General features: G+C 37.1%; 1 long non-coding RNA gene across 1 annotated transcript; it reads right to left on the bottom strand.

Annotated features, from left to right (window-relative positions):
• Positions 1–969: 969 nt before the first annotated feature.
• LOC148205182 (uncharacterized) lies at positions 970–1,529 on the bottom strand. The gene is made up of 3 exons (XR_015782673.1): positions 1,505–1,529; positions 1,304–1,385; positions 970–1,020 (listed from the first exon to the last, which is right to left on the bottom strand). It is a non-coding gene; the product is annotated as an uncharacterized LOC148205182 (long non-coding RNA).
• Positions 1,530–12,918: the final 11,389 nt, after the last annotated feature.

Raw genomic sequence — 12,918 nt, 5'->3', positions numbered from 1 at the left:
TTTGGGGAGTCTCGGGCTACGGTTTTTAAGCGGGTTGGTCGCTACGTTGAGGGCTGTTGGTTCTGTTTGTTGAGGGACTTTGTTGGAGGGGTCGTAGTGGGCTTCTGTTGCTGTCGTGCTCGTGAAGGGCTATCTCGGTAGAGGTAAGTTTCACAGAATTTCATTCTCATGTTCATATTGTTGAAGCCTAGACAGTGTTGCTGCCTTCATCTACTTTTCATTCACTTGTTAATATGTGGTTGAAGGAACGTGGTTGAGGGATTTCGTTGGAGGGGCCGTTGTGGGCTTGTGTCGGTGTCGTGCTGTACAAAGGTTGCCATCGTCAAGTGCTATCTTGGTTGAGGTAAGTTGTGCGTTTAAAAATTCATTATGAGTTACAATGTTATGGAATGTGTATGATGTTCTTCTAGAATGTGTATGATGTTCTTGTGGCAGCAGTGTATGTGGTTGTTTGATTGAGAAAGTTTATTGTTTTGTAATTGAAATGAGGGGCAAGGCATTGGCATGCCAGTGAGAAGGTTAAAATAGCCTTAGCCATAGTTTATTGTTCCATTGTATATGCTGTTTGGATTATGGACAGTGAATTGCCAGTCTGGAACATACATTCCATAAAGTAAAGCCAAGTAAACAGCAAGTATGCAAGCCCCCACTAGCCTGAAATTTTAACAAATAAATGTTCAAAAGCATATAACATTAGCCATTAAGCAGAACCATACTTTCACGGACTAACCAATGCCAATAGTACAACTTCAATATTGAGAGTTGGGTGGGTGGATCTCTATCTTGTGCAATTCTTGAAAATATCTCCACAAGTGCCACAACCAAATATGCCAGAGCAATTCTCTATAATGGTTCAAAAACAAGTATTATTCCTTTGTTATCAGACTTATCAGCTAAAATATACTCTAATAGAAAATGAGGTGGAAAAAATTATAAAAATCACCTGAAGGATGCCACACCACCTTATTTGTTTCATGTCAACACCATATGTTAGATTGTCCGGAGCATGAGAGAAACCACCTTCATCATTGAGGTCATCCATCATATCAAAACAAGGCATGCCCTAGACTGTTACCAGAATTAGATTTGCTAAAATGAAATCTAGAATCAATTATTATTGCACATTATAGAAGAATAACTTTCACAAGACCGAGTATATTTCAGCAGGGAGTAATGCTCAGTGAAGTGTACATAACATTAAATAAGAAGTTCCTTATTCCTTTTCTCACCCCCTCTTGAACAGGGGAACTCTTTAGTTATGCTGAAAAAAAAGGGCAAAAGGAAATGTGTGAGAAAAACTAACCTTGCAAGAGCAATCCCCAGAAGAGGAGTTTGAGTGTTCTAACCAGAACCTTTTTTACAGCTACAAGTCTATTTGGTATTCTCTGTAGAGAAATGGAAGCATAAAAAAGGGCTGGTTTGAATCAAAAAAATGAAATAAAAGGAACATAGAAAGTAATGCTTGAAGCATTCATAGCCACCTATTTTCTCATTCGCAGCTAACCTTGAGAGCCAGAGGAATGGCCATCCACACAATGAACAAAAAGAAGGGCATGACAAAATCAACAATCTTAAATATTAAATTTGGTTGAAGTTTATAATATAAGAATCTACTAGGAAAGCCTCAAAGCTTATAATTATATCATATATATAGATGAAAAGCCTTCCATGATATTATGAGACACTTTTCTAGAAAGTTTAAGAGAAACAGAAGAAGATCAAGAAAACATACTTGGAAGATCCCAAGGATCGTATTTGTAAATATCAATTTGGTTGATGAGGTCGATGCTGATGGGTTTCTTGTGAAGCTTCCTTTGTAGATAGAAACTAACAAGCTCTTCATCTGTGGGATGGAATCGAAATCCAGGAAGTGGGATTTCATCGTCAGCCACACACCCATGATGATCATGATTGTTGTTGAAATTTTCGTTCACACCCATCTTATGTAATTTTTACTAGAATGCAAAATTTGTTATTGAAAACAAGTTGGAGATATCATATACTGGAATATTATTTCTTGATAGACAATTTTAAAAGATTTGAAAATCACTTTTGAATTGTGTTGAGAAGGAAAGGTGGATAGAAGATTTTGTGTTGATTGGTACGTGATGGGGAAGAGGAACATAATATAAATATATAAGTAAAATACAAAGTTCCCCTTATAAAGTAATATGTGAAACCTAATTGGAAGGGTTTGTTTATGAATTATGGGTATAAAAAGAAAGAGAGAAGATGAAAATTGGAATTGAGAATGACAGTTATGAGTAATAGATTGGGAATGTTTGGTGTGTGTGTGCGTAGTGGAGACATGGCTTAGGCCAATCTGTCATAGTGTCACCTTTCCATATTGGGCTTGGTTCAGTGGAACATCAAATTTTTCTTTATTTTATCAACACCTAATCATAACTCTTCTCTAAGATACTATATTCCATATTTTTAATAATTGTAATCAAACCTATATTTGTTTTCCAGCAAAGGTTTGATTATTTTGTGTAGTTGGAACATGTTTAATATCTTCTTTCCTGTGTTTCTGTCCAAGAACTTCTTACCATCAAACCTGTCACCAATAACACCATTTGGGGAGGGAAGAAAAATAATTAATATTTGAAAACCTCATGATAACAGCTTACAAGTCCGGAAAAAAACAATGCTGCCATTTAAAATAGATGATATGAAAGCCCATATAGCAAACACAACACCATTGCTTTCGATAGCTATGCCTTTTGCCAAGCCTTGTCTGAGTCCTAACTGTTAGAATCGCTGCAGCGGAATTATTAGCGTGGTAACAAACCAAGAGGGGGGGTGAATTGGTTATATTCTCTTATTGTGCCTTTTATTATTTTTCTCTTAATTTTTCTTACTGGGCGAATGATTAAATATAAATGACAGAGTAAGGGAAAGAGAAAAATTGCACAGGTGATTTTATCCTGGTTCAGATCACTAGGATCCTACGTCCAGTCGCTTATCTCAAACAAGATAAACCTTTTTCACTATCACAAAACAGTTACAAATATTAGTCACACAGAAAAACAGTTTGTAACAGTTTAGAAATTACCACCTCTCTTGAAACCACAAGAGATGAACTTACACCTCCTTTGAATCTTCACAAAGGATGACCACCTCCTTCGAATGCTTCACGAAGGATGATCCTCTTCCAGACACTTCCTCAGACACACCAAGGATGAACAAGCTATTCCTCTGTCACCACAGTACCACTTCAGGACTTGCAGACAAGAGTTTCCTTAGCTTCAACAATCTCACAGAGTTCTGATGGACAAATTTGTAAGCACCAAAATATGATGTCACAAACTTGTTTCACAATCGGCAAGTATGACCGAATCGTTTCAAGTAATAAACTTGGTAAGACCAAGTATCGTTCTCCCAAAGGACTCACGGCCTAGTTTAGTTATGTGATTTGTTGATTAGCTAAGACTTAAGAACACAATAATTGAAGTTTAATATGCAAAGACGAAAATTAAATATGTATGCATGAATTGATCAATGACAAAGACAAAAGATAAACACTTTCAAGGAAATATATGAATGAATATGTTGTTGGGGGTCAATTTCATCTCATCCACTCTCATATATTTTAGGAATTCAACATTCAAATCATCATTGTTAATGCCACTCTCTAATGTACCATTCTAGATGGCTTCTCCCTAATCAAATAGTTCATACAATTCCTAGCATTCCTAATGATTAGTTCATGAGTGCAGGAGCTTAAAGGCAACCAATATAATATTGTCAGTATAATATTGGGAGAAATTCCCCGGATCTAGATTTCCCCGTACGTGTCCGTATCAACAAAACCAATAATCATGCATTAGAATGAGTTAAACAATGCAAGCATTGAGCAAAGAGGAAAAACCCTAACTAATGATGAAAGAAAGCATATGTCTTAATTCAAAGATGTACTCAACAAATCCATATATGAGAGCTTCAAGAGATTACTTTGACTCCCCAACAAACATACAAGGTTTAGTTCACCATATTCATGGTGAACCTAGATGAATTACAATGAAAGTATGAAAGAATAAACCCAATAAAGGTGAAGAGGTAGCCTGAGCATCCAAGATCCTCCTTCAAAGGGGTGAAAGAGAGAGTGTTTGCCTCGTTTCTGCCAAAGATGCCTAACTATAGGACGTGCAAGCCCTTATATACTAATCTAGAGTTACAAAAGATTACAAAAGTCCAAGCCCAAAAAGTGCCGCTCAGCGGTATTTACCGCTCAGCGGTGATTGCGCGTCTTCTTTCTTCCCCTCAGCGGCCATTTTGCCCCTCAGCGGTTCCAACGTCACCTCTTGAGTGCCGCTCAGCGGTAGTTTGCCGCTGAGCGGTGCCTTCGACTTCTCCTTTTTGCACTCTTTCTTGTCTTTTCTAATGTCCTCTCTCTTATTCTTCACTTCTTTCACCAAATTCACCTCAAAACCTGCACAAGAACACTTAAATCAAACATAAACCTGTCCAGCTCTCTTATTTCTGAAAATATAAACAAAAGGCATGATTTCAAGCTAGTTTCTAAGTCTAAAGGTTGCTTTTAGTATCAACTTTAAGCATGAAAATAACAGTTTTTCAACTGTTATCACAACCCCAAACTTAGAACTTTGCTTGTCCTCAAGCAAATAAAATGTAACTCCATCTCCAACCAATTCATATGATGGTTCACTCATTCAAAATCCTCTTTTCAAGATAAGTAATAACTTCACTCAAACTTAAGACCAAGAGTTCAATCAAGATGTGCACATGCTTTAGTGTTCACAAAGTCATTTAAATTCCAACAAATGCTATTTTTCATGAATGATCAATCAATTAAGCATGGATGTTCATGTGCTTATGGAATATTTCCTCACTAGGTAAAGTGTTTCACTCAACACACAAGTGTATAAGAGGTAAAGTGTTTCACTCATTCACTCCACTATCACAATGTCACATGAATCAACTTTGCCTTTCATTTAACCACAATCAAATACATTCACAAGCATGCATCATCACAAGGACTTTTCAATGGCTTATAATGTGGCTGGGCTAACAAGAAAATTGGTTTTTCTGGATCACAAAATCCTTGAGTTAAGAGAATCATAACAACACAATCTTCTTATTCATTCCCAACTTTCTTTTGCCTTTGCTTTTGCATTTGCATTGAGCTTTGCTTCTTTTTCTTTTCTTTTCTTTGCATATTCTTACTTTTTAGCTGTTAGCTCAATGCTTTTTCCTTTTTCATGTTTCCCCAATAACCCCAAACTTGAACATTTAACAATACCACACAAGATCTTCTACTTAACTCAAGGTAAAGATTTTCAATCAAGGGTGTTCAGTGTATATTTAAGGCTAAGGGTTCAAAGGATAGAACACAACGTGTTCTCTTTTAGAAGGCTAACTTTATGAATTTGGCCAATAAAAAGGGTTTCAAAAACACGGCCTTTAATCATATGATGCAAAACAAGCAATTGATTCAATCATAGAAAACCTGGGCAAAGTCATTCATGCTTTCAAAGTAACAGCATTCAACAATAACAACTCTGGAGCTCAAAACCTCACATATAAGCTCATTCACATTTGACATGCACATCCTGCTTAATTTCACAATCACAATCATGATATTATGCATTTATTCACAAAGCTTGTGAATCACCTGTATAAGCATTTTAATGTGCACATCATCTCAACATCAATCAATCAATAAGCATCATCAAGCATTACTTATCACACAATCACAGTTAATAGCAAACCATCATAACAAACCAGGTGTTCAATAGAGTACATCAAACCCTAATCTAAAAACAAAAACAAATAAGTTCAGAAAACTTAAACCACAAAAGCATAATCATATGATAGCATTCATCAGTAAATGCTATCTCAGCTCCTCATCAGTCCGAGCTCTCTGTATCTTCCTCTTCCTCTTCATCATCATCTTCATCAAATGCATCCTCCTCCTCAGCTTCATCTTCATCCATGTCTCGGGCTGAAGCTTCAGCTGCTTCAGCTCCTCCATGCCCTGGTTTTCAATCTCTTTCCTGAAGAGGATGCCATTCCTGCATTCAAACATAAATCCAAAACCACAGAACATGATGTTAATCATTAGTAAACACAAAACAAAACTCCTTTTGAAGCTAAACCACCGCTGAGGGCCAGAATTTCCCCTCAGCGCCACCAGTGCCACATTCAAACACGCAACAAACCAGAAAAAGCAAATCTGGCAGAGTGCCGCTTAGCGGTAAATGCCGCTCAGCGGTGATCTGCAGATTTTTGCAAATCTCGTTTTTAAACTGTCCTAACTCCACCCAAATGCAATTTTCAGTTTTCCAGTTCATAATCAAGCAGTTTAATCGGTTCAAACATCAAATATATCATCAAATCATGCATAGAAATCAAAACCCCTAAATATTCATGCTTTGACAATCACAGTCAATTTCAAGAACCCTAGAATGAACAAAATGCATTTTACTTACTTGGGTGGAGATGCTAGATGATATGAGAATGCTTCCAAACTAGAATGCTCTCTTCCAACCCCAAACTTTGATAGCACACTAGTGTAAAAGTGAGTGGAAGAGAGATTTTCTTAAGAGGGAATAGGGAAAAGATGTGGAGAACCTTGGAAAAGGTATGTGGGAGTGTGTGTGCAGAGAAGAGCCTGAAAATAGAAGCTTATGCGCAGCTTAGGGTATAAAAATACCCTAATGGGCTCGGGTCCCGCTAAGGGGAACTAAAGCCCATTCTGCGAGAGTACCGCTCAGCGGTAAAATACCGCTCAGCGGTTCTTGCGTGATGTGCTCTTCTCCTTCTTTTCTTTACCTACGTGCCTCCTAGACATACCCCTCACTGGTTCCCTGCAATTCAATGTTAAAAATGCTTATGCAAACCCTAACTAAAATAAACAAACAGAAAACAATCAATCAACTGGGTTGCCTCCCAGGTAGCGCTTGTTTAACGTCACGAGCCTGACCCAAAATCCACCAACACCCATCAGTAGGTGTTTCAAACTTACCAGCACCCATCAGTAGGTGCAAAATATTCTCACCAACACCCATCAGTAGCTGTTACAAACTTAGTATCCTTCAGCAGATACTTAACCACCTAGCATCCTTTAGTAGATGCTGGATCCAACAAAATATTTACAGAATAATGTTCACAGATATAAAACCAAAATCAAAATTAAAAGTTTGTCAATCACTGGGTTGCCTCCCAGCAAGCGCTCTTTTAACGTCATTAGCTTGACCCAATAAGCTCAAGTTCCTTCTTCTTTTTCTTCTTTCTACTGAACTTCTTCAGAAATTTGATCAAACCTGGAACCTGTTGCAGTGTCTCAATCATAGGAACTTTAATCTCCAATTTCTTGAAGATTTCCATAAAGCGCTCAAATTCCTTCTTCCTATGATACTTCTTTGGATGAGGAAGAGGTTTTTCATATGATTCTTTCTTTTTTTCTCTCGTCCTCTTTTTCTTTTCTCTCACTTTCTTTTTTTCTTTTCTTTTTCTACTCACTTTCTCAATCTTCACACAAATTTTCTCTTCTCTCTCTCTTCTCTCTTCTTTTTCCAACTCAACTTTTTCAACATTTACACTCACTAGCACTTCACATTCTTCCCTGGGGTTAACCTCAGTATTAGCCCCACAATTTTTACTTGACCTTTCTTCCACCTGTTTGGTGATCTGCCCCATCTGAGTCTCCAAATTTTTGATAGCAGCTTCAGTGCTCTTTTGGGTAGACTCAGTTTTCTTTATGAAATTGTTGAGAGTTTCCTCCATCCTCATGGACCTTTCATTAAGCATAGATAATTGTTGCCATAAGGTGGGTTGCTGCTGGGATTGTACCTGTGCAGCAGTCTTCAACTCTTTGGGTATTTGTGCAAGTATCTTTGTGAGATTCTCCAATTGTTGAGTTAGTATCTTGTTCTGAGCTAGCAAGGCATCATTGGATTGCAACTGCAGAACTCCTTTTTCACTGTTCCACTTATTATCATTAGTAGTCATGCTTTCAATTATTTCTGTGGCTTCCTCTGGAGTCTTCCATTTGATATTGCCTCCAGCTGAGGCGTCAAGCATCATCATGGTTTGTGAACCAAGACCTCCAAGGAAGATTAGGACTACTTCTCCTTCGTTAAATCCATGCGTGGGAGTCTTTCGTAATAGGCTTTTATACCTGTCCCATGCATGCCCCAGTGATTCCTCCATGCCTTGCCTAAAAGATGAGATCTCTTGCTTTCCTTTGTTGACCTTGGAAGAATTGAGTGCCCATATAGTTAAATTCTTGATCGAATTGCATCCTGCATGCATTAGGCACAAAACTCTAGAAAATATTTGTTAGCACAAAAAGATAGAGAAGAAGATATAGATTCAAAAGATAAAAGATTCAGAAGATAAGATAGAATCAGATAGAATAAAATAAAATAAAATAAAATAAAATCTAACGTAATCTAAAAAGATAAAATAAAATCTAACCTAACCTAAAAGATAAAATAAAATAAAATCTAATCTAACCTAAAAGATAAAATAAAATAAAATCTAATCTAACCTAAAAGATAAAATAAAATCTAACCAAATAAAATCTAATCCTAAAAGATAAAATCTAATCTAAAAAGATAAAATAACAGAAAAACAGAAAAATAAAACAGAAATTCAAAATTAAAGTCAAAGATAATCAATAATCACACAAATTAACCAATTAAACCACGAGTCCCCGGCAACGGCGCCAAAAACTTGATGGACAAATTTGTAAGCACCAAAATATGATGTCACAAACTTGTTTCACAATCGGCAAGTATGACCGAATCGTTTCAAGTAATAAACTTGGTAAGACCAAGTATCGTTCTCCCAAAGGACTCACGGCCTAGTTTAGTTATGTGATTTGTTGATTAGCTAAGACTTAAGAACACAATAATTGAAGTTTAATATGCAAAGACGAAAATTAAATATGTATGCATGAATTGATCAATGACAAAGACAAAAGATAAACACTTTCAAGGAAATATATGAATGAATATGTTGTTGGGGGTCAATTTCATCTCATCCACTCTCATATTTTAGGAATTCAACATTCAAATCATCATTGTTAATGCCACTCTCTAATGTACCATTCTAGATGGCTTCTCCCTAATCAAATAGTTCATACAATTCCTAGCATTCCTAATGATTAGTTCATGAGTGCAGGAGCTTAAAGGCAACCAATATAATATTGTCAGTATAATATTGGGAGAAATTCCCCGGATCTAGATTTCCCCGTACGTGTCCGTATCAACAAAACCAATAATCATGCATTAGAATGAGTTAAACAATGCAAGCATTGAGCAAAGAGGAAAAACCCTAACTAATGATGAAAGAAAGCATATGTCTTAATTCAAAGATGTACTCAACAAATCCATATATGAGAGCTTCAAGAGATTACTTTGACTCCCCAACAAACATACAAGGTTTAGTTCACCATATTCATGGTGAACCTAGATGAATTACAATGAAAGTATGAAAGAATAAACCCAATAAAGGTGAAGAGGTAGCCTGAGCATCCAAGATCCTCCTTCAAAGGGGTGAAAGAGAGAGTGTTTGCCTCGTTTCTGCCAAAGATGCCTAACTATAGGACGTGCAAGCCCTTATATACTAATCTAGAGTTACAAAAGATTACAAAAGTCCAAGCCCAAAAAGTGCCGCTCAGCGGTATTTACCGCTCAGCGGTGATTGCGCGTCTTCTTTCTTCCCCTCAGCGGCCATTTTGCCCCTCAGCGGTTCCAACGTCACCTCTTGAGTGCCGCTCAGCGGTAGTTTGCCGCTGAGCGGTGCCTTCGACTTCTCCTTTTTGCACTCTTTCTTGTCTTTTCTAATGTCCTCTCTCTTATTCTTCACTTCTTTCACCAAATTCACCTCAAAACCTGCACAAGAACACTTAAATCAAACATAAACCTGTCCAGCTCTCTTATTTCTGAAAATATAAACAAAAGGCATGATTTCAAGCTAGTTTCTAAGTCTAAAGGTTGCTTTTAGTATCAACTTTAAGCATGAAAATAACAGTTTTTCAACTGTTATCACAACCCCAAACTTAGAACTTTGCTTGTCCTCAAGCAAATAAAATGTAACTCCATCTCCAACCAATTCATATGATGGTTCACTCATTCAAAATCCTCTTTTCAAGATAAGTAATAACTTCACTCAAACTTAAGACCAAGAGTTCAATCAAGATGTGCACATGCTTTAGTGTTCACAAAGTCATTTAAATTCCAATAAATGCTATTTTTCATGAATGATCAATCAATTAAGCATGGATGTTCATGTGCTTATGGAATATTTCCTCACTAGGTAAAGTGTTTCACTCAACACACAAGTGTATAAGAGGTAAAGTGTTTCACTCATTCACTCCACTATCACAATGTCACATGAATCAACTTTGCCTTTCATTTAACCACAATCAAATACATTCACAAGCATGCATCATCACAAGGACTTTTCAATGGCTTATAATGTGGCTGGGCTAACAAGAAAATTGGTTTTTCTGGATCACAAAATCCTTGAGTTAAGAGAATCATAACAACACAATCTTCTTATTCATTCCCAACTTTCTTTTGCCTTTGCTTTTGCATTTGCATTGAGCTTTGCTTCTTTTTCTTTTCTTTTCTTTGCATATTCTTACTTTTTAGCTGTTAGCTCAATGCTTTTTCCTTTTTCATGTTTCCCCAATAACCCTAAACTTGAACATTTAACAATACCACACAAGATCTTCTACTTAACTCAAGGTAAAGATTTTCAATCAAGGGTGTTCAGTGTATATTTAAGGCTAAGGGTTCAAAGGATAGAACACAACGTGTTCTCTTTTAGAAGGCTAACTTTATGAATTTGGCCAATAAAAAGGGTTTCAAAAACACGGCCTTTAATCATATGATGCAAAACAAGCAATTGATTCAATCATAGAAAACCTGGGCAAAGTCATTCATGCTTTCAAAGTAACAGCATTCAACAATAACAACTCTGGAGCTCAAAACCTCACATATAAGCTCATTCACATTTGACATGCACATCCTGCTTAATTTCACAATCACAATCATGATATTATGCATTTATTCACAAAGCTTGTGAATCACCTGTATAAGCATTTTAATGTGCACATCATCTCAACATCAATCAATCAATAAGCATCATCAAGCATTACTTATCACACAATCACAGTTAATAGCAAACCATCATAACAAACCAGGTGTTCAATAGAGTACATCAAACCCTAATCTAAAAACAAAAACAAATAAGTTCAGAAAACTTAAACCACAAAAGCATAATCATATGATAGCATTCATCAGTAAATGCTATCTCAGCTCCTCATCAGTCCGAGCTCTCTGTATCTTCCTCTTCCTCTTCATCATCATCTTCATCAAATGCATCCTCCTCCTCAGCTTCATCTTCATCCATGTCTCGGGCTGAAGCTTCAGCTGCTTCAGCTCCTCCATGCCCTGGTTTTCAATCTCTTTCCTGAAGAGGATGCCATTCCTGCATTCAAACATAAATCCAAAACCACAGAACATGATGTTAATCATTAGTAAACACAAAACAAAACTCCTTTTGAAGCTAAACCACCGCTGAGGGCCAGAATTTCCCCTCAGCGCCACCAGTGCCACATTCAAACACGCAACAAACCAGAAAAAGCAAATCTGGCAGAGTGCCGCTTAGCGGTAAATGCCGCTCAGCGGTGATCTGCAGATTTTTGCAAATCTCGTTTTTAAACTGTCCTAACTCCACCCAAATGCAATTTTCAGTTTTCCAGTTCATAATCAAGCAGTTTAATCGGTTCAAACATCAAATATATCATCAAATCATGCATAGAAATCAAAACCCCTAAATATTCATGCTTTGACAATCACAGTCAATTTCAAGAACCCTAGAATGAACAAAATGCATTTTACTTACTTGGGTGGAGATGCTAGATGATATGAGAATGCTTCCAAACTAGAATGCTCTCTTCCAACCCCAAACTTTGATAGCACACTAGTGTAAAAGTGAGTGGAAGAGAGATTTTCTTAAGAGGGAATAGGGAAAAGATGTGGAGAACCTTGGAAAAGGTATGTGGGAGTGTGTGTGCAGAGAAGAGCCTGAAAATAGAAGCTTATGCGCAGCTTAGGGTATAAAAATACCCTAATGGGCTCGGGTCCCGCTAAGGGGAACTAAAGCCCATTCTACGAGAGTACCGCTCAGCGGTAAAATACCGCTCAGCGGTACTTGCGTGATGTGCTCTTCTCCTTCTTTTCTTTACCTACGTGCCTCCTAGACATACCCCTCACTGGTTCCCTGCAATTCAATGTTAAAAATGCTTATGCAAACCCTAACTAAAATAAACAAACAGAAAACAATCAATCAACTGGGTTGCCTCCCAAGTAGCGCTTGTTTAACGTCACGAGCCTGACCCAAAATCCACCAACACCCATCAGTAGGTGTTTCAAACTTACCAGCACCCATCAGTAGGTGCAAAATATTCTCGCCAACACCCATCAGTAGGTGTTACAAACTTAGTATCCTTCAGTAGATACTTAACCACCTAGCATCCTTTAGTAGATGCTGGATCCAACAAAATATTTACAGAATAATGTTCACAGATATAAAACCAAAATCAAAATTAAAAGTTTGTCAATCACTGGGTTGCCTCCCAGCAAGCGCTCTTTTAACGTCATTAGCTTGACCCAATAAGCTCAAGTTCCTTCTTCTTTTTCTTCTTTCTACTGAACTTCTTCAGAAATTTGATCAAACTTGGAACCTGTTGCAGTGTCTCAATCATAGGAACTTTAATCTCCAATTTCTTGAAGATTTCCATAAAGCGCTCAAATTCCTTCTTCCTATGATACTTCTTTGGATGAGGAAGAGGTTTTTCATATGATTCTTTCTTTTTTTCTCTCGTCCTCTTTTTCTTTTCTCTCACTTTCTTTTTTTCTTTTCTTTTTCTACTCACTT

Source organism: Vigna umbellata, chromosome 1 (genome assembly GCF_029865625.1).
Source record: "Vigna umbellata cultivar VRB3 chromosome 1, Vumbellata_1.0, whole genome shotgun sequence".
In the NCBI taxonomy this organism is placed as follows: domain Eukaryota; kingdom Viridiplantae; phylum Streptophyta; class Magnoliopsida; order Fabales; family Fabaceae; genus Vigna; species Vigna umbellata.
This window is presented reverse-complemented; position numbering and strand designations above follow the sequence as displayed.